Source organism: Bubalus kerabau, chromosome 1 (genome assembly GCF_029407905.1).
Source record: "Bubalus kerabau isolate K-KA32 ecotype Philippines breed swamp buffalo chromosome 1, PCC_UOA_SB_1v2, whole genome shotgun sequence".
NCBI classification, from domain to species: domain Eukaryota; kingdom Metazoa; phylum Chordata; class Mammalia; order Artiodactyla; family Bovidae; genus Bubalus; species Bubalus kerabau.
This window is the reverse complement of record NC_073624.1, coordinates 84,394,613-84,420,674: the sequence shown is the minus strand read 5'-3', so window position 1 is coordinate 84,420,674 and position 26,062 is coordinate 84,394,613. Positions and strand designations below refer to the sequence as shown.

Sequence of the window (26,062 nt, the reverse complement as noted above, 5' to 3'; positions counted from 1 at the left end):
GCCAGGCTCCTTTGTCCTCCACTATCTCCCGGAGTTGGCTCAAACATGTCCATTGACTAGGTGATGCTAGTCACCTAGTCTAACCACCTCATCCTCTGCTGCCCCCTTCCCCTTTTGCTTTCAATCCTTCCCAGCATCAGGGTCTTTTCCAGTGAGTCCGCTCCTCACATCAGGTGGCCAAAGTATTAGAGCTTCAGCTTCAACATCAGTCCTTTCAGTAAATATTTAGGGTTGATTTCCTTTAGGACTGACTGGTTTGATCTCCTCACTGTCCAAGGGACTCTCAAGAGTCTTCTCTAGCACCACAATTTGAAAGCATCAGTTCTTCAGCACTCATCCTTCTTTATGGACCAACTCACATCCATACATGATTGCTTATAAAACCGTGGCTTTCACTATATAAACCTTTATCAGCAAAGTGATTTCTCTGCTTTTTAATATGCAGTCTAGGTTTATCATAGCTTTCCTTCCAAAGAGCATGTGTCTTTTAATTTCATGGCTGCAGTCACTGTCTGCAGTGATTTTGGAGCCCAAGCAAATAAAATCTCTAACTGCTTTCATTTTTTCCCCTTCTGTTCGCCATGAAGTAATGGGATCGAATGCCATGAGCATTACAATAGTTTTAAAAATGCACACAGTGGACACAGTGGAGTAAAATTGCTTTCCTAAGCTAAGATGAGCTTCTTGAAAATACTACTTAACTGTCATTTCACTTTTTCTGTAAGTATATTTTCCACCTTACCTTGTCTGCTTTTCCTTGTTGTAAGGTTAGTAGTATTAGGTTGCAGAGAAGGCAATGGCACCCCACTCCGGTGCTCTTGCTTGGAAAATCCCATGGACGGAGGAGCCTGGTAGGCTGCAATCCATGGGGTCGCTAAGGGTCGGACACGACTGAGCGACTTCACTTTCACTTTTCACTTTCATGCATTGGAGAAGGATATGGCAATCCACTCCAGTGTTCTTGCCTGGAGAATCCCAGGGACGGGGGAGCCTGGTGGGCTGCCGTCTATGGGGCTGCACAGAGTCGGACACGACTGAAGCGACTTAGCAGCAGCAGCAGCAGAAACTAGGCTCAAACACATCTTTATTAATCAATCAAAATAGGAACCATTACAATCAATACATTTTTCCCAATGAGAAATAAGTTTGTTTATTTCTGTAGCATAAAAATCTGTGCTTCAGGATCGAACAAACTCTTGGAAAGCGTTTTCTACATACTGCTGATTGTGGAAGCATTTTTCCTGCAAAAAGTTGTCAAGAAGCTTGAAAAAGTGGTAGCCAGTTGCAAGAGGTCAGATGAATATGGTGGATAACGCAAAACTTTTATGTGCAGTCCCGCATTATCACAGAGAATAATTGGGCCTTTTTTGTTGACCAGTGCTGGCTGTAGGCCCTGCAGTTTTCCATGCATCTCATCAATTTGCTGAGCATACTTCTCAGATGTAATGGTTTTTCTGGGATTCAGAAAGCTGTAGTAGATCAGATGAGCAGCAGATCACCTGTGACCATGACCTTTTTTTGGTCTAAGTTTGGCTTTGGAAAGTGCTTTTGGAGCTTCTTCTCTGTCCAACCACTGACCTGGTCATTGCTGGTTCTCATATAAAATCCACTTTTCATCACACATCACAATCTGATCAAGAAATGGTTTGTGGTTGTTGCATAGAATAAGAGAAGACAGCACTTCAAAACGACAATTTTTTTGATTTGTGGTCAGCTCACGAGGTTCCCACTTATCAAGCTTTTTCACTTTTCCAATTTGTTTCAAATGCCAAATGATAGTAGAATGGTCGGCATTGAGTTCTAGGGCAACTTCTCGCATAGTTGTAAGAGGATCAGCTTTGATGATGCTCTCAGATGGTTGTTGTCAACTTCCGATGGCCAGCCACTATGCTCCTCATCTTCAGGGCTCTCATCTTCTTTGCAAAACTTCTTGAACCACCGCTGTACTGTACGCACATTAGCAGTTCCTGTGCCAAATGTGTTGTTAATGTTGCAAGTTGTCTTCACTGCTTTATGACCTACTTTGAACTCAAATAAGAAGATCACTCGAATTTGCTTTTTGTCTAACATCATCTCCATAGTCTAAAATACACATATATTTATTTATGTTTATTATTATTTATTATGTTATTAATATAAACATATATTTATATATACATTTAAAATAAACAACAATAATTCATTAGCAAAAAATATAAAGCAAGAAATTCACATTAAAATGATGTATAACATAACCACATTTAAGAATGTATTCCAGTATCAAATGGTAAAGTTCAACAGTGCAAACTGCAATTACTTTTGCACCAACCTAATATTTATACTGTGAGACTTTCATTGTTTAAGATAATACCAAAAAAATGTTCCCATGTTCCGAGGTATAGTGAAAATTATGCTATACTTATTAGCAAACTTTACACAGATCTGAAGGACTGTTTCTGTGTTTATATTGGGCCGGATTGCATTCACAATGAACACAACTGATTAAGCTCCAAAGATCCACTGCCATCATTGCGTTATAAGGTCGGAGGTGAAGTTTTGCAGGGGTTGTAATGAGTTTCTTTTTGTGCTATTCCTTGTGTATGTGTGTGTGTGTGTGTGTGTGTGTGTGTGTGTGTGTGTGTATTTAAAGAGGAATGTGTATCCCACCTAAAGACGATAACACTTATACTTCTCACCTTTCTGTCTTGGATAATGATGTCATTAGAAGTTAATTGTCCATTATGAGGTGAAGAAAAGTGTGATTAAAAAATAGCTCAAATATTTTTTAAAAAATAAAAATGTCCCCAAGTGTTTCTCTTTGAGAAATACCCCAGAAAGAGTCTGGCAAGACTGAAATTTTTTATACCAGATTTTCTTCTAAATAGCTTTTTAAAAATAGGCTCACAAAGTACAATTCCATTCAGAGGGGTCAGTTTAGACCAGGGGCCCCCAACCCCTGGGCCATAGACCAGTACCAGTTGATGGTTGGTCGGGAACCAGGCTGCACAGCAGGAGGTGAGTGGCCAAGGAGTGAAACTTCATCGGTGTTTACAGCTGCTCCCCGCTGGTCACATTACCACCTGAGCTCCGCCTCCTGTCAAATCAGCAGCAGCATTAGATTCTCGTAGGAGTGTGAACCCTACTGTGAACTGCACAGGCGAAGGATGTATTTTGCTGACTCCTTATGACAATTATTCCAAAACCATCCCTCCCCCTCTCTGTCCTTGGAAAAAATTTTTTCCATGAAACTGGTCCCTGGTGTCAAAACAGTTGGAGACTGCTGGTTTAGACTTTTGGGAGACGTTGTTGTTGTTCAGTCACTAAGTCATGTCCAACTCTTTATGACCCCATGGACTGCAGCCAGGCTTCTCTGTCCATCACTATCTCTCTGAGTTTGCGCAAACTCATGTCCACAGAGTCAGTGATGCCATCCAACCATCTCATCCTCTGTTGCCCCCTTCTCCTCTTGCCCTCAATTTTTCCCAGCATCAGGGTCTTTTCCAGTGAGTCCACTCTTTGCATCAGGTGGCCAAATATTGAAGCTTCAGCTTTAGCATCAGTTCTTTCAGTGAATATTCAGGGCTGATTTCCTTTAGGATTCACTGGTTTGATCTCCTTGCTGTCCAAGGGACTCTCGAGAGTCTTCCCCAGCACCACAGTTCAAAAGTGTCAGTTCAGCGCTCAGCCTTCTTTATGGTCCAACTCTCACATCCATACATGACTACTGGGAAAACCATAGCTTTGAGTATATGGACCTTGGTCAGCAGAGTGATGTCTCTGCTTTTTAAAACACTGTCTAGGTTTGACATAGCTAACATAGCTATTCTTCCAGGAAGTGTCTTTTAATTTCATGACTGTAGTCACCATTCGCATTACAGATTATTAAAAAGTCTTTCTTGCATTTAATAGAATATCTAACACAGAATATGTATTCCATACATATTTGTTCATCAATTGACTATCAAGGGCATTTTTAGTACACAACAGATCATTTGGATCAGTAATTTCTTCCATATTATTACTATTTTAGTATTTTAAATTATTATTTGCAATAAAGCTAACTGGCTTGTAGGCATCAATATAATGAAATGTCCAGCAGATTTAGACCTCACCGGAACACTTCTCTCTATGGGGTCGCACAGAGTGGGACACAACTGAAGCGACTTAGCAGCAGCAGCAGCATAGTCTCTAAGAGGGCTTCCCAGGTGGCGCTAGTGGTAAAGAATCCACCTGCCAGTGCAGGAGACATAAGAGATACAGGTTCAATCCCTGGTTGATTGTAAATCAACTATACTTCAATCAAAAATTAAAATAGTAATAGTAATCCTTTTGCCCCTCATATACAGAAATTAGAATTGGCAAAGACAGTGTGCAAATACCTCCAGTTCATTCAGCCTCAGACCTTTATGACACAGTGCTGAGCACATATTGTAATTCATCTCTTTATAGTTTATCTTCTGCACCCAGAAGTTTGGGGGCCTTAAGGAAAACAACTGATACTCGTGTTTTTGTTTTTAGAATAAGCTAAAAGAGGGGCTCAAAATATTTTTACTTGATCAATAAATAAATGTTTCTTAAGTGAAAAGCCAAGGTTGGGACCCCAGGTCCTGATGACTGTGTCAGCCCCATGAGATCACTGTCCACTTCTGTACCTCTGGTGCCTGGCTGAAAATAATACCAAACGTTTGATGAATTTGGGGGGCTGTGGAGAGTTGGAAGAGTTCTTAGATTTAATTAAAGCTTCGGTATTGAAAATACTTCTATACATATTCTCATTTAATCCTGGTAGCAAACTGTGGGTCGGTCGTCTCATTTGATAAATGCAGAATCAGGTTCCAGATGATTGAGAGAATCACTGTGAGTCATACAGTTACTAAATGTTAGCACCAGACAAGAATCCAGAGATCCTACACGATCCAGTACACCCTGCCCTAGTGTGCTGGAGACCAGCTCGCAGACTACCTGAGCTGAGACTCCACTGTCACCTCTCCGGCCAGCTGCTTTGCTTGCCACTGTGCATCCTCAGACCTTCTCCACCATCTATATATGTGCTAACTTAGTAACTTCAAAAATCACCTAGTTGTCCAACTTAGAAACCTGGATGTTATCCTTAATTCCTCTTTTTCACATTCCTTCAACCGCAAGTCCCATCTAATTTACCTCCCGGACCTTTCTGGGATAGCCATCATCCTCTTGTCTCAAAGGTTCACTCGTTCATCTTCATACACTAATCCATCATCAGGCTTCTGGACTCCAGTCCTGCTCCCTTCACACTGCAGAGTGATCTTTTTTTCCTTTTTTGGACACACCATGAGCACAGTTTGTGGGAATCTTAGTTCTCTGACTTGGCACTGAATCTGCGCCCTTGGCAGTAAAAGTGTGAAGTCCTGACTACTGGACCGCCAGGAAATTGCCAGAGTGATCCTCTTCATTCAGATGGTGCTTCTGTGAGTCCTCCACGGGCTGGCTCTTGAGCCCACCCTGTCAAACATCTCTATGGAGTTTCTCCTTTGCCTTTAGCCATCTAGCAACACAGGTGGTCTCTTTCCAGGGTAGAGCCACATTTTTCCTCCTTCCACCCCCAGATCCTCATTCTGGCCCATTGTGGGTAAGTATAGTAGCCATGGAATCAGACCTCAAAGCCAGAGACCTGGAGGAAAGCTCCTTGGAGGGGAGTTGTAGTTCTTCCATCAGTTCCTTTAGCCCAGTACTTCTCCAGTGCCCTCCTCTCCCCAGCCTCTGGGATCATGAGGTTGGTGCTGGTTTAAAAAAGAAAAAAGGAAGCTAGGAAAACTGGCTGTGGGTGAAAAGCAATTAGCCAAAAAAAGCAGATGCAAACAAATATACAGAACAAATGGATAAAACTGCAGGTTTGGGGAATTCCTGTGGCCAAGCCCTGTGGCCGAAGGAAAAAAAAAAAAAAAAAGAGCCTCCACAACACTGGCCAGACTCTACCACTAAGGATGAGGTGCTGCTTTGGCTATGGTGGGGAGGAAACCCATAGAAAGGACTCCCTTTTTGTTTACCTTTTCTCTGTCCTTGTGTCCCTGAAGGATCCCAGCCTACATTCTGTGCTGCTTTATTAAATGCCAAGTCCAGGGTCTTTATAAATGGCATCTGCAAAAGTACCACTTTGGGGCTGGGGCCTGGGGGGAGGTTGAGGTGGGACAGGTGCTCCCCATGCCCCTCCTCTGTCCACCCTTAGAACACACCCCTTCTGGAGAGAAGTACTTCCCAGAGTCTCTGGCTCTCAAGGCATCCCCACCGGCTGGTTTCCTTCCCTACGCTGCTCTCATCTCTCCAGCTTGCTTGGCTGATGAGAGTCTGGAAGGAAGGATCCCGTTTTAAAACTTGCTGCGCTGAAGGCCTCTCCCCTCAGTCCTGCTGTGCACCCTGAATGTTCCTCAGTGCCAAGAGAGCGACTGTTCCCAGAAAGCTGGTGATATCCAGCGGCAACCCAGATGTCCCTGAATCTGGCAATCCCAACTGAGATGGTAGTATTTGTATTTGACCTTGAGCACACTGACTCAGATGTTTATGAATGATATTTTCAAGCATGTGGTATCAACTGTTAACTCCTTTTGGGATTCTTTGTTTACTTTCATCTTTCTAGTGTTCGTTTTCTTCCCCCAAATAAAATGTATTTAAATAAATGCAAACTAAATACAAGCTAATCCTTTCTGTAATAATTGAATCATGACTCTTCATTACCAGTGACATGGGGCTCTACATCTGGATGCATTACAGCAAATGTATCCTTCTGCTTTTGTTTACATTCCACTAGGACGTCGGAATCCAAATGATTTTGAAACTGACAAAAATTAAATTAAATCCTTTTACAGCCAACCCTTCCAAGGATATTTCTTTGAGTTCTGCTGTGAAGTTTGGGAAATGTTATTCCTACATTTTTAAAATATGACCTCCAGAAAAATTTTGATAGCATTTTGGAAAGGTACATTTTTCCCTTTCCAAAAGTGGAAGTTGGGAGAAGGATGAGGTGATGAGTTCAAGATTTTTTTATGTTATTTCACTTTAGAATTGTGTTGTATTTAGGGTGACTGTACATCCTGGTTTATATCTGTTGTGCCAACATAGTTATTAATTGCACTGAAAAAGTGTCCTGATTTGCATGATAAATCATAGGTTCTCCTAACTGTATTTTATTTAATTATCAAACAATTGATTGGGATTTTTGTTTGCCTGTAATTAAATCTTTCAGAAAAATGAAAAAAAAAAATACTGGGCTTTAAAAAACCGCAATATTTAAATGTAGTTTGAGAAAGAAGCAGTCAGTATTCTTACTCACCCTGCTTGAATTTGGCTTGTCACAGGCGAGTTTCTAGTTGTGGCAGTAATTTAGTTCTGTATCTTCCAGAGCTGTGAAATTGTCTGGATCACAATTTTAAAATTGTAATTAAATCTGCTAAAATTGGAATGCAAGTCACATCTTTGTTGGTGATCCAGTGTTTCTGGCCAGTGACTTCCACCAGCAGTCTCAGCAGCCAAGTTTCTTCCCCCTTTATATCATTCATTTTTTTCTCTTTTCTGTCTGTGATTTACAGTACTAAAGTCACTCTTCACATAAGGAGACTGTTGACATCTCTTCTCCACATCGTGAAGTTGATATTTAAGTTTTATGTGCAGGTCTTTGCCTTGGTTCTTTCTCATCTGTTTCATGGTGAATCCTTACACCTTTGGTGTTTCTTACATATATTCATTCATTTATTCACGTCTCATTTTTTTCATTGCTAGTTCTATCTTTTTTTTCTGTTCCTAAAATTATTTTGAAGGTATCTTCCAGAGGTGCTTTATTTTTCAGAATTCACTTCAGCTGATTTCAGGAACATTTCAAGTACATTAGCAACTTTTCTTAATTTCCTTTAGCTCTATTATGTGTATAATACACTTTGAGTCTGCTATCAACATCTTTTACATCTTCAAACTGGGTTTCACTCTTTTAGACAATCTCTAGTGAGGTTTTCTTCCCCCTCTTAATCTTTCCCTTTGTAATCTTACCCTGTTAGCACATATATTTTAATTTTCTAATACAATAAATGAGATAAGATATCTTTGCCTTTTGATTGATTTGAAAATGGGGAGTGAGACATTACATTTTCACCTATTTGTCTGAGAGCAGCCATAAGATGACAGTTTAATGACTGACAAATTTCCCACAGTGATTTTGAATTAGCAATATATCTTGGCCATTCTTAGTTATTTTACATACATGTTTTACATATATTTTCATAGTTATTCTACATACATGTTGAATCATTTTCTCTAAAAAGATATCTAAAATGGAAAATAAGATGAATTTCATTATGTATCCTGATAAAATCTCTAATGAGGACTTGCAACATATGTATTTACCTGCAATTCAAAAGCATTCGTGGACTTCTAAAGTATGATCTTTTAATTTAAACCAAATTACATCATCAATTCTTAGACAGAACAGAGTTAATTTTCTACTGTAAATAATGCACTTGAAACACATATTCACCGAAGATATTAATAGATGCCAGCAGTAAGCTATTCTATGAGTGTTAGAAAGCTGTGAGTCGAATGGGGTAGGGAAAAAAAAATAGTATTCAGGAGAAAAATCTGGGTGGAGTAACAGGAAAGTTTAGTAGAAAAAAGAAGGTCAGAGAAGTGACTGGGAGTGGTTAAAAAGGGTTTTCATAATGAAAAATGCCTTTGGCTACTGGAGACTTTTCTATTGTGTTATTATTTTTTTAATAGATCTTTCCCTCACAAACACACACCAAAGGAAAACAGAATAAAGGTTATTACTAAATATATAGTCCCCTTGTTGCCTCAGTGACCACCATCTTGCTGTAGCAGATGACACTCTATTATTAGTAGGAGGCATTTGAAGGATGTTGGTTTGATAAAGTATAACCTCTAAGCCACTTCCCTAACATGATCTTTCTAATATCTTCAAAAAGTGTCTGAGGCTTATCTGGTTCTAATCTTGTCTGGCAATGTGACAAATGCCTCAGGGAAGTGGGAAGGATATAACCTGTCTTCAGAGATTTATAGCATTTCAGGCATCACAGATCCTGGAAGACATTTTTTGTTCTTGTAAGGGGACAGGATTCTATTTAATATTGTTTTACTATTAACACGAGTTAGCAATATTATTACGAATTTTCGGAACTGCCAGTGTTACATGTGTTTCTTGCATAAAGATGGTGCCTTTGACTTACCAAGATGAAGGGGTATTTTTTCCAGAATCAGAGGCACATTCATTCTTGCCTGTCATTCCTTGTGAACAGTAGTGGCCTTGTCTGAAATGACTGTCTGGAGTTAGGGCTGCTGGCTTTAGCCAAGGCAAAGGGCAGATGTAACTAAATAACTGCCTAGTTCAAATAAAATATAGAAATAACAAATGCTTGCTTTTAATGGAAAATTGGATCACTTATTGTCTCCCACACTTTCTTGTCTCTGACATTTTTTCCCACACTCTTCAACAAATAGTCTCAGATAATAGAAATGGTATTAAATAAGTTTAAATATTGAGTCAAAGACTAAGACTATCCAAATGTTGAATGATATCCTGTTTTATCTGTGGTATCTAAAATTTTACTTCTCTACTTTGTTTGAAGAACTTGTGCCTATTTATTTCTTTTCCAGAGTATATAGAACTATTGGTTAGCACATTAATTTTGCAAAGCAGTATTTAGGGAACATGGATACAGTTGTTTTACTTGCCAGTGTTTTGTGTTTGTAGAATGCCTTCAGCACAGGCTCCAGACTGCACCTAGAGTGTTCTTCCACTGCTGTGAGAATGGAGTAAAAATCTGTTTAATTATCACTCAAATCATGTAGGGGCTTCCATGGTGGCTCAGAGGTTAAAGCATCTGCCTGCAATGTGGGAGATCTGAGTTCAATCCCTGGGTGGGGAAGATCCCCTGGAGAAGGAAATGGCAAGCCACTCCAGTATTCTTGCCTGGAGAATCCCATGGATGGAGGAGCCTGGTGGGCTACAGTCCACGAGGTCGCAAAGAGTCGGACACGACTGAGCGACTTCACTTTCACTTTCAAATCAGGTAGAATCGATGCTGGAGCCAAAGGCAGGTTGGTAGCCTGTATCTGAGGGAAGAGAGATCAAGATCTTTCCCTTCGCATGGAAAATCTTAACTAGGTTTTATTTTGGTGCGTTTTGATTAGGAAGGAGCATTTAAACATCTTGACATCAAAATAACTCTTCAGGTTAAAAGATCTCTGACAGCTAAATGGATTATGTAGGTTAATGTTATTTTCTAAAAGCCACCAGGAAGCACAGTGGATGTTGAAATGAGAGATATTAGTGACAAAGAAGAAAAAGTGTTTTTTTTGTAGGAGTTTCAGTGCATGTCTAGCACTTCACAGAGGCCTGAACTCACTGTCCTTTGATTTTCTTTCTTTCATTTTTTTCAGACTCTACTGCTCACAATTACTCAGTTTTCTGTAGAAATGTACCCTCTACATTGCAACCTAAAAGCTAGGACATCTCACAAATGGGGAGGAAAAAAAAGTGTATAAAATAAATCATGCAATTCAGTATGCCAGGTTAGGTATCAGATTAAAAAAAAAAAAAAAAAAAGAAATCCTGTCTATTTGGTAGCTATTTGACTGCTAAGAAAATTAACTATTTCAATATACCTGCACAGCCAGCAGAGTATTCTCCCTTCTCAGCATGGCATCCCTTGGCTGTGGTTCATACCATATCAACCATATACATCAACTCTGGCTCCTCTATGGGAAAATGAAGTTCTTTAAAAGAATATAAGGTCATAAAAGCCAAGAAATAGCACTTTATTACTTTCCATAAGAAGACTTTTAAAACAGAGTGTTTCTTGTAGCTTAGTGACCCAAAGGCAACAGTGATGCTCGTTCTGTGAGCCTGTGGTCCAGCTCCCACTCCCGGCTGGCATCTGCTGGCCCCAGGAGAGCTGCTGGGGACCCAGACAAGCTGCGTCCTGTTGGAGACCGTCACTGCATTTTCCACAACAGCATTGGAATTTTCCTAAGGCACTTTCACATCTGGAATTTTAAAGAAAGTTTGCCCTTCAATAAAATGGTAGTAAATCTTAGGCAACATTGTGCCTTTTTTGTTTTAATTAATCTGGCATTTCTCTCCTAAACCATTAACAAATTATTGGTTGTTCCCTCCCTTTTTTGCCCTTAATGGTAATAATGGACAAAGAGAAGAATTATGAAATGATCTTTTGTATGTTACCTTTTTAATTTTTTTATTCATTTTTAAAAATTTTTGGCTGAGCTCTGCAGCATGTGGGATCCTAGTTCCCTGACCAGGGATCAAACCTGCATCCTCTGCATTGGAAGCATGGAGGCTTAACCACTGGACCACTGGGGAAGTCCTTGTATGTTACTTTTGAATGAAAGTGGTAAAGAGATTTTGCAGAATATGTTTCCATTTCTTACATAAGAATATGTGTGCACTACAGTATAAATATTAGGGGCTTCCCTGGTGGCTCAACAGCGCAGGAGAAGTAGGTTTGATCCCAGGGTTGGGAAGATCTCCTGGAGGAGGAAATGGCCACCCAATCCAGTGTTCTTGCCTGGAGAATCCCATGGACAGAGGAACCTGGCAGGCTACAGTCCATGGGGTCGCAAAAGAGTCAGACACAACTTAGCAACTAAACAACAACAAAAGTATAAACATTTTATGTACGTAAAACACCATTGCTTTATTATGGACATATAGCATTTGTCTGATTAAACAAGATTGAAACATAACTTGTAATGAGTAGCTTGTGTGTGACCTGCCTTCATCCAGTCTTCAGAGACACTGTCTTACTTGGAAGCTTGATTTGGAGACTGTCATCACTCTAGTATGCCAGTTACTAAGCATGTGAAGTGTCTCTCTAAAAGCCAATTTTAATGACTCCAGCCTGCTATTAGAATAGTTTAATCAAATTCTGAAAGTGACAGTTTCTTATTTTAAAATGTCAAAGCTGTTCACTTTTTGATTGAAAAAAATCATAATGGTTTTGGAATAAGTAATTTAGTGTGTAAGAGGAGCCTTTTTTATATGGGGAGAAAAACTTTGCATAGTTACATAAAACAATCATGAAACCTAGAATTCTGACTTGCTAGTTTTATAAAAACAAATGACTCCCACAGAAAGCTCAGAATTGTAATAACTCAAGTATTATACAAATTGTGTGTCATAGATGATATTAGGAGGGATCTAGCCCTTCTAGTTCCTAAATGGGTAGCCTATCCCTTCTCCAGGGGATCTTCCCAACCCAGGGATCGAACCCAGGTCTCCTGCATTGCAGGTGGATTCTTTACCAGCTGAGCCACAAGGGAATCCCAAGAATACTGAAGTGGGTAGCCTATCCCTTCTCCAGGGGATCTCCCTGACCCAGGAATCGAACTGGGGCCTCCTACATTGCAGGCAGATTCTTTATCAACTTAGCTATGATTGAGCTATGATGGAAGCCCCTTCCAGTTCCTAAAGCATCTTTTAAACAAACATCAACATCTTTAAAAATAGAGCATTTGAGGGATCCCCTGGTGGTCCAGTAGGAGTAGGCACATTCACTGCTGTCTGGATTCATCCCTCGTCAGGGAACTAAGATCCTGAAAGCTGTTCAGCATGGAAAAAAAAAAGCATTTGCAGAAAGGAAGAGAGGGTGGTATGTGAATAGGTGATATAAAATCTGGAGTTCGTTTGCCATTTTGATTATTGATTTAAACCCCCCACCCACCCACCCCCCTGCCATTTTTAGGGGGGGCAGGAACTTGCAAACTATGGCTCCTCTCCTACTCTGATATAACAAAAGACCTAAACTACATGAGTTTGCAAGTTTAGTTAGACTCTGAAACACATTTTCCAGGACAAATTATGTGACCTGTCACAGCTGGCTTGCTTCCTTCATTTGTCCCTTTCTTCATCCATTTAACAAACAGCAGCTGCATTGCTCCTCAGCCCCGTCGCTGTCTTGGGCCAGCTCACAGAAGGTTAAAGCAGAATGAATATGTGTTGAATAAACTGACTTTATTTATATGACATTCACTGTTGTCTTGTACTCTTCCCAAGGCTTAGCTCTGTGCAGCTCGGACAAGATTTTCTGTGGCTGTGTAGCACCCAGCAGTCACCACTCTGGTTAATGTTAGTGCACTGTTCTTGGTCTATGTCCTATACTGGGCTGTCAGCCCTTTGGGGGCAGTGTCTCCTTCTAGCCTGGGGGTCTGGCACGTTGTAGGTGTTCTGAAATATTTGTTGAAAAAATTTCTGTGTTATCCATTTAAATCCTTTGAAACCCATAATGCAGTTGTGTGTAGATATTAAGAAGTTAAGATTGCCTGTTTGGACTTCTTGTCTAATTGTAGAAGTCATTTGTCCAATCATTTAATAAAGGTGTATTGAGGTCCTACTTTGTGCCAGACTTTATCTCTGAATCAGGATCCAGATGGGAGAACTTAGACTGGAGCCACACTGTGCTTGTCTGAATCTGGGCTGCCACACTTACTAGCTGGATGATCTCAGGCAGGTCATTTAACCTCTTCTGAAAGTGGGGATAATAATAGTCCCTCCACTAAAAGGTTGTTGTAAGGATTAAATTAATTGCTTTGTATCCAGTGCTTAGATCCTGTGTGGGTAGTTATTACTGTTAGTGGTTATTAGAAAGACCAAAGACGAGTATGTTGTGAGATGAAGTTGGACAGGTCAGAGGACCAAGTCTCCCAGTTTGGGGCTTCATTCTCCTCCCTGGGAACCCATCAAAACCTTGAAAGCTGGGGGAGGGTGGTAATGAAGTCTATCTGTAGCTTTCTGCCTCTGCCAAAGCCAGAGAACCTCCTTCAGTGAATTCAACAAGCACTTGCTTAAGGCACCATTGTAAGTAGCCACTTGAATATAATCAATAGGGCTTTATGTCTCAACCACAGAAAAGAATACTGATTGTATCCAGGAACCAAGTGGGGTGGTAAGTGTTTGCTTACCTTCCAAGTGGAATTAAGAGATACATAATATTACAGACTTACCTTCAGGCTATTTGTAAAGAAAATCAAATTTGGTGATTAAATGCTAAAAGGTGTAATTCTTTTTACTTCCTGGGCTCCCAAGAACAATGAAAGGTTTATATGCGCTAGGAATAAGAGTGAGATTGTTGCTAATTGTGAGTAACCAAGTAACAGATAAAGAAAATACTGTATAGATATTTCTAGTATTCTAGAAAAATTCTAGAGGGATGGTTTTAAAAAGCTGTTCTTTAATAAGTAAGTTTATTTCCTCTTATTAAAATATTTAGACTGTATTATAACTTACATATATCCATTTGTCATATTTAAAAATGTGTTAAACCATTAAGAAAAACCATAAGAAAAATTTCAACCCTGAGCTCTTAAGTCATTTGAAACTTAAAAATACATTGGAAATAATTATATTTAGAAAATAATTATATGTATGTAGTACTGTCACTGGAGAAGGAAATGGCAAGCCACTCAAGTATTCTTGCCTGGAAAATCCCATGGACAGAGGAGCCTGGTAGGCTGCAGTCCATGGGGTCGCTGAGGGTCAGACATGAGTGAGCGACTTCACTTTCACTTTTCACTTTCCTGCATTGGAGAAGGAAATGGCAACCCACTCCAGTGTTCTTGCCTGGAGAATCCCGGGGACGGGGGAGTCTGGTGGGTTGCTGTCTATGGGGTCGCACAGAGTCGGACACGACTGAAGTGACTTAGCAGCAGCAGTATGGTGCATGCATGCTAAGTCACTTTAGTCATGTCTGACTCTTGCGACCCCATGGACTGTAGTCTGCCAGACTCCTTTGTCCATGGGATTCTCCAGGCAAGAATATTAGAGTGGGGCTTGGGGAAAGTGTTACCTTTTCTGTGGATCAGAAAAAGCAGAAGCCAAACCTGGGATAATCTTTGTTGTTAAAGCTGATGGAAATGTCTAACACTCTGTGTATTTATGTGTCATGATATCTGGCCTCTCCCTGCCCACCTCCTTCACAGAACCCGTCTCCTCCCAGCCCAGCGCACCTGACCAGTGAGGTGTGTTTTTTGCCTTCTGTTTTTCTTTCTGCATGACATAGCTAGGAAAGTGAATGATAAGAGGAGAAAAGTTCTCAGGGAATTGATGTGTGTTGCTATGGTGAGGTCCTTTGCTGTGAATAAAGAGGCTCTTTGGAGCGAAAAAAAAAAAGAATACTAGAGTGGGTTGCCATGGCCTCCTCCAGGGGATCTTCCCAACTCAGGGATCAAACCCATGTCTCTTATTTCTCCTGTATTGGCAGGCAGGTTCTGTACCATTAGCGCCACCTGGGAACCCCATCTAGTATGGTGAAAGTGAAGTCGCTTAGTTGTGTCCGACTCTTTGCCACCCCATGGACACCAGGCTCCTCCGTCCATGGGATTTTCTAGGCAAGAGTACTGGAGTGGGGTGCCTTTTCGTTCTCCAGGGAACTTCCCGACCCAGGGATCTAACCCAGGTCTCCTGCATTGTAGACAGACGCTTTACCGTCTGAGCCACCAGGGAAGTCTATCAGGTTCAAGTTCCCTTCATGAACTCTTTCCCTAAGGCACTGAACAATTATGGGTATTAATACAAAAGTTCCTCTAGTCTGAGTCACATAGAATGGAGAATGGACCTAGACCTTCCCTGGGTTAAAAAAAGGTCTAGGTCCATTCAGACTAGAGGAACTTTCATATTAATACCCATAATTGTTCAGTGCCTTAGGGAAAGAGTACATGAAGGAAACTTGAACCTGAGTTTTAAGGGGAAAATTCCTTGTTTTAAAATCTCCACCCTGAATAGAAGTTGGATTTGTTGGCATTAATAAATGCATTCCTCCTCTTCCCTTCTTTTTCTCTTGGGTTTTGAACTTAAAACTTCCCCTTTTTAATAGGTACTTGCCTCACCTTGTGTGATGCTTTTTCTGTCTTACAGGTTTCTAGTCCCTCTGTTGAACAACTTGTGAACTGTTAATGTGTCTAAAAGGGAAATATGTCATCCACCACCTTTGGAATGTCCTAGTCAAGACTCCTTTTTAATAGATAATTAGGGAAATAAATTTCCATAGTTTTCTTAGAAAAAGCGTCTTTATTCAGCCACAATTCTGGTCATTTTTTACTGTTTAATTCTAAAAGTTTCCATTTAAAAATTGAGTTCTTTCTACTTTTTTGCTCATTTGTATCTTCTAATTTCTTTATGGTAAGAATGATAGCTACTGAGGTAATGAGCGCTTAATACATACAAGGCTTACATGCATTATCTCTTTTAACCTTTACAATAGTAAGTAAAATGAACTCGGTTCTAGGACCCATTGTAGTATCAACTTGTTTAATGTTTACATAACTTAATGAGTATTTTTATTATCATCACTTTTCAAAGAAGGAAACTGAAGCAGACATTCACGTGATTTGCCCCAGGTCCCCTAGGGTAGGTGGCAGAGCCAGGCTTAAACCCAGGTGGTCCAACTATGTAGCCTTCTCTTTAACATATGTGGGAAGATACCTTTCCTTCTGTCCCATTCAGATTGCCTGATCTTATCTCTGCTTCACAGATGAAGCTGGAGCTGACAGAGGTTAAGTAACCTGCTCAAGGTGACAAAGCTGGTAGATGACAGCGTGAGGAGGCACTCTGGTTCTTCTGATTCTAGAGCCTGTGTACCTTTCAGTAGCATAATGCAATGGACATTGCATTGTTTGAAAATTTTTTAAAAAGAAACCAAAGGTGGCATACAAACACTCATATTCTAGAACACCACTTCCCTCTTTGCCTGAAGACTTGTGTTTGCTCAGCTTTAAAACCGGGGTGCACATTTCTGAGAGAATGGCCGCTTACGGTACTGCTCACAGTTACCCAAGCCCAACTCTTAATTTCCACCCTGGCTGGGTACCTTTTCAAAAGAAAAGAAAGGATGCCTTCTTCCTGGCAACGGTGCCCCCTGGCAGTGGTGATCCCTCAGGAATATTCATGATTCCTGAGTCTTCCTTCTAATTTCTACTATGAGGCTGGCCATAATGATAAGAATGAAAATAACAATGATAACTCACACTTATGGAGCACTTTCTCTGTTCCAGGCCCTGGACTAAACACTTTCTATACACTGTCTTATTTGATTTTCACAGCCCTCTATGGTAGACACTATGACTTTTTCCGTTTTACAGAAATAGCTATAATGACATTAAGTACCTTTCTATACAGGTAGTGAATGGCTAATAGAGATTTCAATCAGTATCTCTCACACTTTGCAAAACCCATCTTCTTAACCTCTCTGCTTTCTGTAGGTTAAGGTCCATAGTGATTGCTATTTACATGGGCTTCCCTGGTGGCTCACCTGTAAAGAACCCGCCTGCCAATGCAAGAGACATGAGTTCAGTCCTTGGGTCGGGAACATTCCCTGGAGAAGGAAGTGGCAACTCACTCCAGTATTCTTCCTGGGAAATCCCATGGCCAGAGGATCCTGGCAGGCTACATTCACAGGGTTGCAAAGAGTTGGACACAACTGAGCGACTAAACAATGATAACTAGTTAAACATTGTAGAACCAAAGTGGGAGTTTTGGTGGGCTGGGGTGGTGAGGATCAGCTGCTTCTTACCAACTGGCTTTAAAAATTCAAATGCTTCATAACACTGGTTTAAAACTGGATGGCCTCTGCTTATGAAATTATTAATCACTGGGCTCCAGCATCATACTCATACAAAAGCAGACAGTCAGCTGGCTTCTTTTCGGAAGGGAGGATGTCCAAATAAACATCTCCTCCTCCCTCGGGCCACACACGCAGAGAAGAAACAGGCTGGAAGCTGTTGGCCCAACGTGTGTGTTTCCCTTTCCTCTGTCCTCTCCCTGCTTTATTTATTTGCCACCATACAGAAATGGCACCCTTATTCTTCACAGGTGGATCAATATTTACAGCCATTCAGAGGACTCTACCCATTCTGTAGGCTGCCGTGTAACAAAAGTTGCCTGTTTTTCTTCACATCTGCTAGCAGGACTGCAGTTAGAATTAGCAGGAGCTTTGAGAGATGGCCAGTTCAAAGGCATTTTGTTTGGAGCACTCCCAGCCATTTTTCTATTTGCTGGGAGAGGAAAGTATCCCCCACGGCATACAGGTATGAGACCCAGAGCCGGATATGTGACTCAAAGCGGACATTTATTTCTCATCTCTATTTTTTCTCATGATCGCCTCAACTTTCTGGTGTGTGATAGCAGCCATCTGTACAATTATGCTTATTTAACCTACTGTAAGTTTGAAATTGAAGGTTGCATAGGTGTATATTAATGAGGGCGGTGCCGATAAATAAAAAAATTTTAATTAATGAATGAGATTGGCATTAATTATTGAAAAGAAATATGTATGTCTAGCAGGCTTCCTCAATAAGACTCTCTTATGCTGACTGTGGCACATTTTTCCTCAAATAATTGCAGAGCTCAGCTTTATCATTAAGCAGATGGTTTCTGTTAGTTCCCAAGGAAAGTAAATGATTGCAATTAACCAAATATTCAAAACTTGAGGATTTTAGAATTCAGTCCTGTGAGCTCTGGCATAAGTCTGCGTGTCACCTTTTCCTTCAGGGAATGCAGACAATTTCATAACATCTCCCATTTTATAGGCAGGCTTTGAAAGTAATTTTGAGAGCTCTCAAAGCTAAGTTGATGCTAAATCTCTATTGACTGGCTGGTTCTAAATTTTTGTGGTAGTCTTTTGGGTCTATTTTTGTTGTTTTGGTAGTGGAGAAAGGGTTGAAAATATTCTAGATAAATTTGAGTACTGGAGGGGAGGAAAAGAGTTCCCAAACTCTGTAAATTCAGGTGGTACCGCAGAGGTCATTTCTTTTAAATTAATGCTTCTTTGCTTCCTTGCCCTGTTGTACAACATGTGAGAGGCTGTTTCATTGGCTTGGCAGTTTCAAAAGAAAGATACAACTGTAAAAATTAAATTAAATTAAATTAAAAAAAAAAAAGAAAGATACAACTGATATAAAGAATATTCCCATGCAAGCCCACCCCCCCCCTCAGTTAAGTTGAGTAATGTTTGCAGTAAATTGCAGTAAATCAAACTTGTTGATTTTAACCATAAAATATCAGTTCTTCTCTTTCATTTAAAATTTAGTCATTTGCTTAACAAAGTTTTGTTTGGGTGGGCTGCTGTGTGCAAGATGTTAGGGCTGGCAGGAAAAAGGCTTTTGATCAGTTTTAAGGAGCTTACAGAGCAAGTACGAAGACACTGTGAATTATCACTGTCCTAGCAGATACATGGATAGGGAGCACTTCAGCATGTGGGCAGGTGTCAGGAAACAGAGCAGAGAAAGGACTTGAGCCAAGTCTAGAAGGTTGAATAGAAATGTTCCAAGTTGTCAGCATAGTGGGAGGGAAGGGTGTGTGCAACTCAGGGAGGCCCCAAAGCAGAATGGATTCTGGGCTCTCCGGTAATTAGATGTTGCCAGGATGCAAATTTCAAGGGACGTGTTGGAAGCTCAGGTCAGACTGGTTGGCTGGGGCCAGATAATGATGCCCTTTTTCTGCCTTGCGAAAGAAGAGTTGAGATTTTTATCCTACAGCTGATACTCCTGGTGGCAGCAGTCTAGAGAATGGACAGATTAGATGAGCTGAGACCAGACTGGGGAGATGGTGACCCATCCATTACAGAGTCTAGGAAGAGACAGAAGTCCATGGGGAGGTTCGGGTTTCTGGCCCACAGCACTGTTGGGAGGAGGTGTGCACATCCTGGGAGAGAGGAACTGTGAAAGAAGAAGGGAAAGGGGCCTTGAGCCCCCATGAGGAGATGGTGGAGAGGGCATTTCATGGTCCCAGTGCACAAAGGAGACTTTGAGACTCTGTAGACTCATGAAACTACAATAAGCTTAACCACACTAGACACTTTAACCCCTTGTGTTTCTTACACTCTTCATTTTGCGTTCTCACGAAGCCCAATTTAGTGTGGATGCTGCTGTGGCCTGTTGGATGTACGTTCTTACCCTGACCCAATTTCAGGAGGACCACCCGATGCACCTGGGGCCTGCGAAGCCTGGGGGATGAGGAACGCTGACATGGGTACCAATTGTTGCTTAACATTACTCCTCATACCTTTATTCTACCTTCCAATGGGGAGAGGCGACCTTATCTACAAAGTTATAAGTGGTCCAAGTTCCCTCACTTCTTCTTACTCCAAATCATGAAACTTTCTGAGACTCTGGTTTGCAGCTTTATCATTAGTTTAAATTGTAGGTGGGGGTTGGACAGGACAGCACATTCTTTCTGTCTGAAATAACAACCTTCATCTTCCATGCCTCCTGTCTGAATACGGACCTTTAAGGACCAGCTCAAATTCCCTCTCCTCCCTCTTTGACTGCACCTCCTGAAAGGGCTCCAGCCCTTGCTCCTTGGAATTTATGATTTGGACCCCTTAGTCACCATTCAGCTTATATGGTCTTGTGTACTTAGTTATTTGGTGTGCTTGGCTGTCGTGTGCTTCTCGATGGACTGTCTTTGGGGCAGCACCCTGGATTGTCCTCTTTGTTTCTTATACTTTATGCTTGATGCTTGCATATTATTGGCTGGAGAAGACTCCTGAGAGTCCCTTTACTGCAAGGAGATCAAACCAGTCAATCCTAAAGGAAATCAATCCTGAGTATTCAATGAAAAGACTGATGCTGAAGCGCCAATACTTTGACCACCTGATGCAAAGAGATGACTCATTGGAAAACACCCTGATTCTGGGAAAGATTGAAGGCGAAAGAAGGAGGCAGCAGAGGATGAGATGGTTAGATAGCATCACCAACTTAGTGGACATGAATTTGAGCAAACTCTGGGAGACTGTTGAGGACAGAGGAGCCTGGTGTGCTATAGTCCATAGGGTTGCAAAGAGTCAGACACAACTTAGTGACTGAACAATAACAATATTATGCCTATGCTTAGAAACCACCATACATATGTTTGTGTTAATATATACAAAATATTTTTTCTACTACATGTACTGTGAAAATTTACCTTCATATTCTTCTCTCATAAATTAAAACTGTCAGTAATAAACATAGTTGCCTTCTTTAGGTACATAATACTGTTAATCTGAGAACCTTGAAGGTAGGTTTATCTAGTTCCCAGTTTTTAATCTAAAGTGTTCTAATAATGGTAGCTCATGCATTTTATCCCATTTGGTTTTGAAAAGTAACGTTGTGAAGTAGGTGTATTATTTTCTCCATTTGACAGACGGGGAAACTGGGCCTTAGAGAAGATAGGTAACCTGTCCCGAGACACACACGTTGAAGAGACGAAACTCCACCTGCAGAGCCTGGGGTTCTGTCCGTTGCACTGAGCTACTGACTCTTGTGTGTGTTATGTTACATAACTGCCCAAGTACCTCCTGGATATCTGTCATTAGACTTGGTTAGAAATGGTTAAAACTGTCTCCCAGTCCCTTGCTCTTTTGCCCACCATGCAGCACTTCCTGTTATAAGCACTTGCTAGGAAGATGCTTCAGATGGAGTTTTGAAAGTAGCTCTTTCTAAGACCTTCCCAGTCTAAGATTTAATGTTGTAAAAGCTAGACATATAAGGGAAGTAGTATTACAGGGGGTAGACATTATTGCAGCTACAGAAAATGAAATCTTCTCCAAATTGCTCCTGTTAATAATAATACATGAATATTTGACACCTGCAGCTAGTTACAGAAAAACAACTCAGGGAATATTTTGTGAGAACTGTTAACAAGTAGTCAAAATGGCTGGTTTTAATTTATTTCTTTCTTTTCCCTTCTTGCAAAATAGTTGAAATGCAGTAAAAGCGAAAGGTCCAAAGACACACAACAACAGAACACAGAGAGTTCTTGGCAAATTCACAAAGCTACATAATTCAGCCAGTAAATTTAAGGGTTTTATTTCATTGTTAGAAAATCTGATGCTCATTGAAGTCAGCCTGAGAAACTCTCCTAGAGAACTAAATGGAAGATTTACCACTTTAAAGGGTTCCAGGTGAAGAAGAATATTTAATTCTTTCATCAATTTGCCTCAGATATTCCTGAAAGCTGGACAGTACAAAGAGGCAGCAGCAAGTCAGGTGGAAACTTCCTTCCATTGTATGAATCTGTTTTCATTTAACTTATATTAATGTCCACTACACCCATTTTGTCTCTGTATAACATAATTTTGCCTGTGATTGATTACCAGTTCACTTCAAAATTATGCATACTGTGATTTAATTAACTTTAGCCTTAAGCAACATGTTTGGAGACATATTAATGAGGTGGGAGTCTTTTCAGAGTATTCATAACTTAGACTTTTTTTTTTCTTTTGGTTTAGCATCAAACTTTAAATTCTGTGAGGCAAAGGGCTGAGTTCTGAGTCCACATGACTCCAGAGAAGGTCTCTCATATATTTTCAAGAGTGTGTGCTCATCATTGTTCAGAAAAGATTACTTTCTCACATATGAAGTAAGAAAGAGATTATTTTCTCTACTGCCAATTAAGAATATCTAGAAAAAAAAATCTTTGGGGTCCAGAGATTATTTTTTACTGAGTCCTTTGAATTAGTTTCATGATGTTCCTCCTTTAAAATTATTTTAATGGTTAAATTTTAATATTTTCTAGGACCATACTAAAAGAAGATACAGATAAACAACTTGATGTATGTGATTTGGGGAGATTAGGTATTTCTCCTACGTTCTGTTCAATGCATACTTGCTATGAGAGACTGCAGACTGCATCCTGACTTTATGCTGGATGTCTGTAATTCATCCAATGACATGCAACAGTATTTTTAAGGCCCACTTACCATGTGCTAGTTGCTATCAGAATTCGGTGTAGCAGTCCTAGGAGTTCATGTTCACTTCTCCTCCAGACCTTGAAATAGGAAAAGCAGCTAATCCTCACCTTCTGTAAGAAGTAGTCAGAGATAATGACTACAATTTTTAAATTAAGTGTAACAGTTCTACATATTATATAGAAATACAGAGATCAAAAGTAGTAAAAGAAATAACTGCAAGAGTTAAAAGTGGATGACTCTGTTGGCCAAGGGTGGCCAAATGACTACTGTTGCTATTGTAAGCCCTTTAACACTATTTTGCTTAAAAAAAAATCTGTGTGTGTACACACACACACACACACACACATATATATATATTTATATATATATAATGTCAATAAAAAACATTTTCAGAACAATAACAAATTTTACCTGATGGTTAGCATTGTTTTTAGAGTATTGGGTGGTGATTGAATTCTGTCTGTATCCTGATGGAACTCTCCTGTCCTGCAGAGGGTGAAGCCCACCATCTTCACTTGGCAGGTGGAGAAAAAGGCCTGCATCTGGGGTTGGTTCATCAATGTAACTGGGAAATGGGAGTGGGGAAGATCTGGCTTCACCAGATTCCCAACCCCAAAACTGAATGTTGCCAGGGGAATTTTAATTAGTAAAACATGATAGATTTATAGCATAAAAAATAGCTACAAAAATTGAGAAGTTATTGAGGAATATACTATACATATGGACACAGTACCCAAAAATTACATATACTAACCATCAATAAAAGCAAAACAAAACCCACTTTTATAATGGAGTGATCTGGTGCTCACCAACTTAAGTAATCACTCTGAAATTCAGTAACGGGGGGCAAGCTGATGTTATTTGATGTGAAACAATATGAAGTACACACCACCACCAGTGAAATCTTCTTTCCAAGGATAATTAACCTGAATCCAAGCAAACCTAACACAGATTACAGGAAATTGAGGGGCTGGCAGAATATGTTAAAAGACAATATAAGCAAACAACCAAATCCAGAATGTGGCCCTTTTACAAGACAACAGCTGTGATGCTTTAAAAAGCCAGTGTGATTTTAAAAAATAGTAAGGACACTGCTGCTGCTGCTAAGTCGCTTCAGTTGTGTCCTATGTGCGACCCCATAGACAGCAGCCCACCAGGCCCCGCCATCCCTGGGATTCTTCAGGCAAGAACACTGGAGTGGGTTGCCATTTCCTTCTCCAATGCATGAAAGTGAAAAGTGAAAGTGAAGTCGCTCAGTCGTGTCCGACTCTTAGCGACCCCATGGACTGTAGCCCACCAGGCTCCTCTGTCCATGGGATTTTCCAGGCAAGAGTACTGGAGTGGGGTGCCATCGCCTTCTCCGAGTAAGGACACTATTATTGGCTAAAAAGACTAAAGGAACCTAGTGATCAAAAGGAATGTACCTCTTTGATTGGATCCTAGTCAGGTGGGGAAAAAGCTGCTTTTAAAACGTTTTAGGGACTTCCCTGGCAGTCCAGTGATTAGAACTTAGTGCTTTCAGTGTCGTGGCCTGGGTTTATAAAATCCCTGGTCAGAGAATTGACATCCCACAAGCTATGGAGCTCAGCCAAAAAAAAAAAAAAAAAAAAAAAAATCCCTCCTGCCCCCACCAAAAAAAAAAAAGCAAAAGCATTTAAAAAACAAATTAAAATTTTTAAATAGGGATTAAATACTTGATGATATTATGAAAAATTATGTTAATAAAAACTTGAGTTTTATTTCCTTACTTACTTTTACAGTATAGAAAATAAAACCAAAGGCCCCAGGAACCATACCTTAGTGAAGTCTAGCACTGTCAAAGCTGAGTTCTCAGTGATCCTTCTCCACCACTCTTTTCTCTCTGCCCATGAATGACATGGATGGAGTTCTCACCTCTGCCATGTTGCTGATTTTCCTGGGCACGCCATCTTTCCTTCAGAGCTTCGTTTCTTGATAAGATAAAACAACTGTACAGCCTCATGAGGACTGTGGTCCAGTGCATTCTGTTGTGACCTTGTGGATGGGACCGTGCTCTGTGTGTGTGCAGTGTCAGCCTGTTTCTCTTCCTCGCTCCACCCCCACCCCCACACACACCCTGTGACTGGAGGGAGCCTGGATTCTGTTGCTGGTGAGTACTGTCATAGACATCTTAAGTGGGAATGTCTCCACCGCTGTCCCTTCAGAGGAAGGTCAGCCTGCTGCAGAGACTGTACACATCAGGCTCCCTCTCGCCTGGACTGGGCTGATACACAAGCCCTTTGGGCCGGTGGGAGCTTCAGCCTGGGTGATTGTTACTGGCACCACTGTCTCTTGTCCCTAATGAGGAGAACGGTTCTTGTTCTTCCTCAGTCAGTTCTGCGCTTAGTAAGAGAACAGAGGAGTTGGCATGGTTTTTGTGTAGATAACAATCAAACTAGATAATGAAGGACCAAAACAGTCTTCTTTATGAAGTGAGTAAGTCAGATTTTCCTCCTATGCAATATAAATTACATATTCAGTTGTCTACTTCTTTGTTCTGAGCTACTTGGACCTCACTTCAGTAACCCCATGACTGAAAGTTTCCTTCTGAAAAAGTGTATAAAGTTACTGATTCAATATTATATTTCTTGAGATTGTACTTCAGTGTCTTTGAGTCATTTTATCTCTGAATGGGGGCTGTCGAGCATTTCCAGGTGAGCACATAACATACTTGTTTTTAAAAAACAAATCCCCAAATATCTCTTTTATTTTTCTCATTAATAGATATTTTTATGTCTTAAAGGAAGATTTCTAAATACAAACACAAAGTAAGGGGCCTTAAAGGAGCTTGATGAAAGTAAAGGAAAATATTTCATGGCCACTGAGCTATGATAAATCCTTTTCAAATCTAATAAAAATAATTGACATTCATTTAAAGCATACTTTGTGCTAAATGCTTAGTTACTATGTCAAGTGACATATGATCAGTATTGCATTAAATGCTCCCAACAGTCTTATTCTTATTCCCATTTTACAGATGAAGAAACTGAGTCTTAGAGTGATAGCTAATTTTCCTAAGGCTCACATGATGAGGAGGCTGAGTGGAGAATCTATGTGCAGCCAATGACTCCAGAGCCATCTTCCTGTCAGAGCAGTCTACTGTCCTGGGAGAGAAAAATGCTATTTAGTTACCCTCTCCAAAGTGAAGTGGAGTTTGAGGAATCCTATAACAAACTTCTATTGGCTTAGGTTGTGTAGAGTAAATAAATTTATTGATTTAACTCTTGAAACATTTCCATCTTTTAATGTGTCCAAGAAGGTCTTAAACAAAACCAGGGAGGTTTATGACATACGATGTAATTCCTTATTAACTTGACGAGGTGGGATGGTTTTATGTTGTACTC

The 26,062-nt window shown here is 40.4% G+C and overlaps 1 protein-coding gene and 1 long non-coding RNA gene across 3 annotated transcripts in view; one reads left to right on the top strand and one right to left on the bottom strand.

The window, feature by feature from the left end:
- The window catches only part of PRICKLE1 (prickle planar cell polarity protein 1), a 266,282-nt gene that overhangs the window by 175,738 nt on the left and 64,482 nt on the right, over positions 1-26,062 (top strand). The gene's annotated exons all lie outside the window — the stretch shown is intronic.
- On the bottom strand, positions 10,761-23,265 carry LOC129652541 (uncharacterized). Its single transcript, XR_008714579.1, has 3 exons — positions 23,112-23,265; positions 22,710-22,810; positions 10,761-11,004 (listed from the first exon to the last, which is right to left on the bottom strand). It is a non-coding gene; the product is annotated as an uncharacterized LOC129652541 (long non-coding RNA).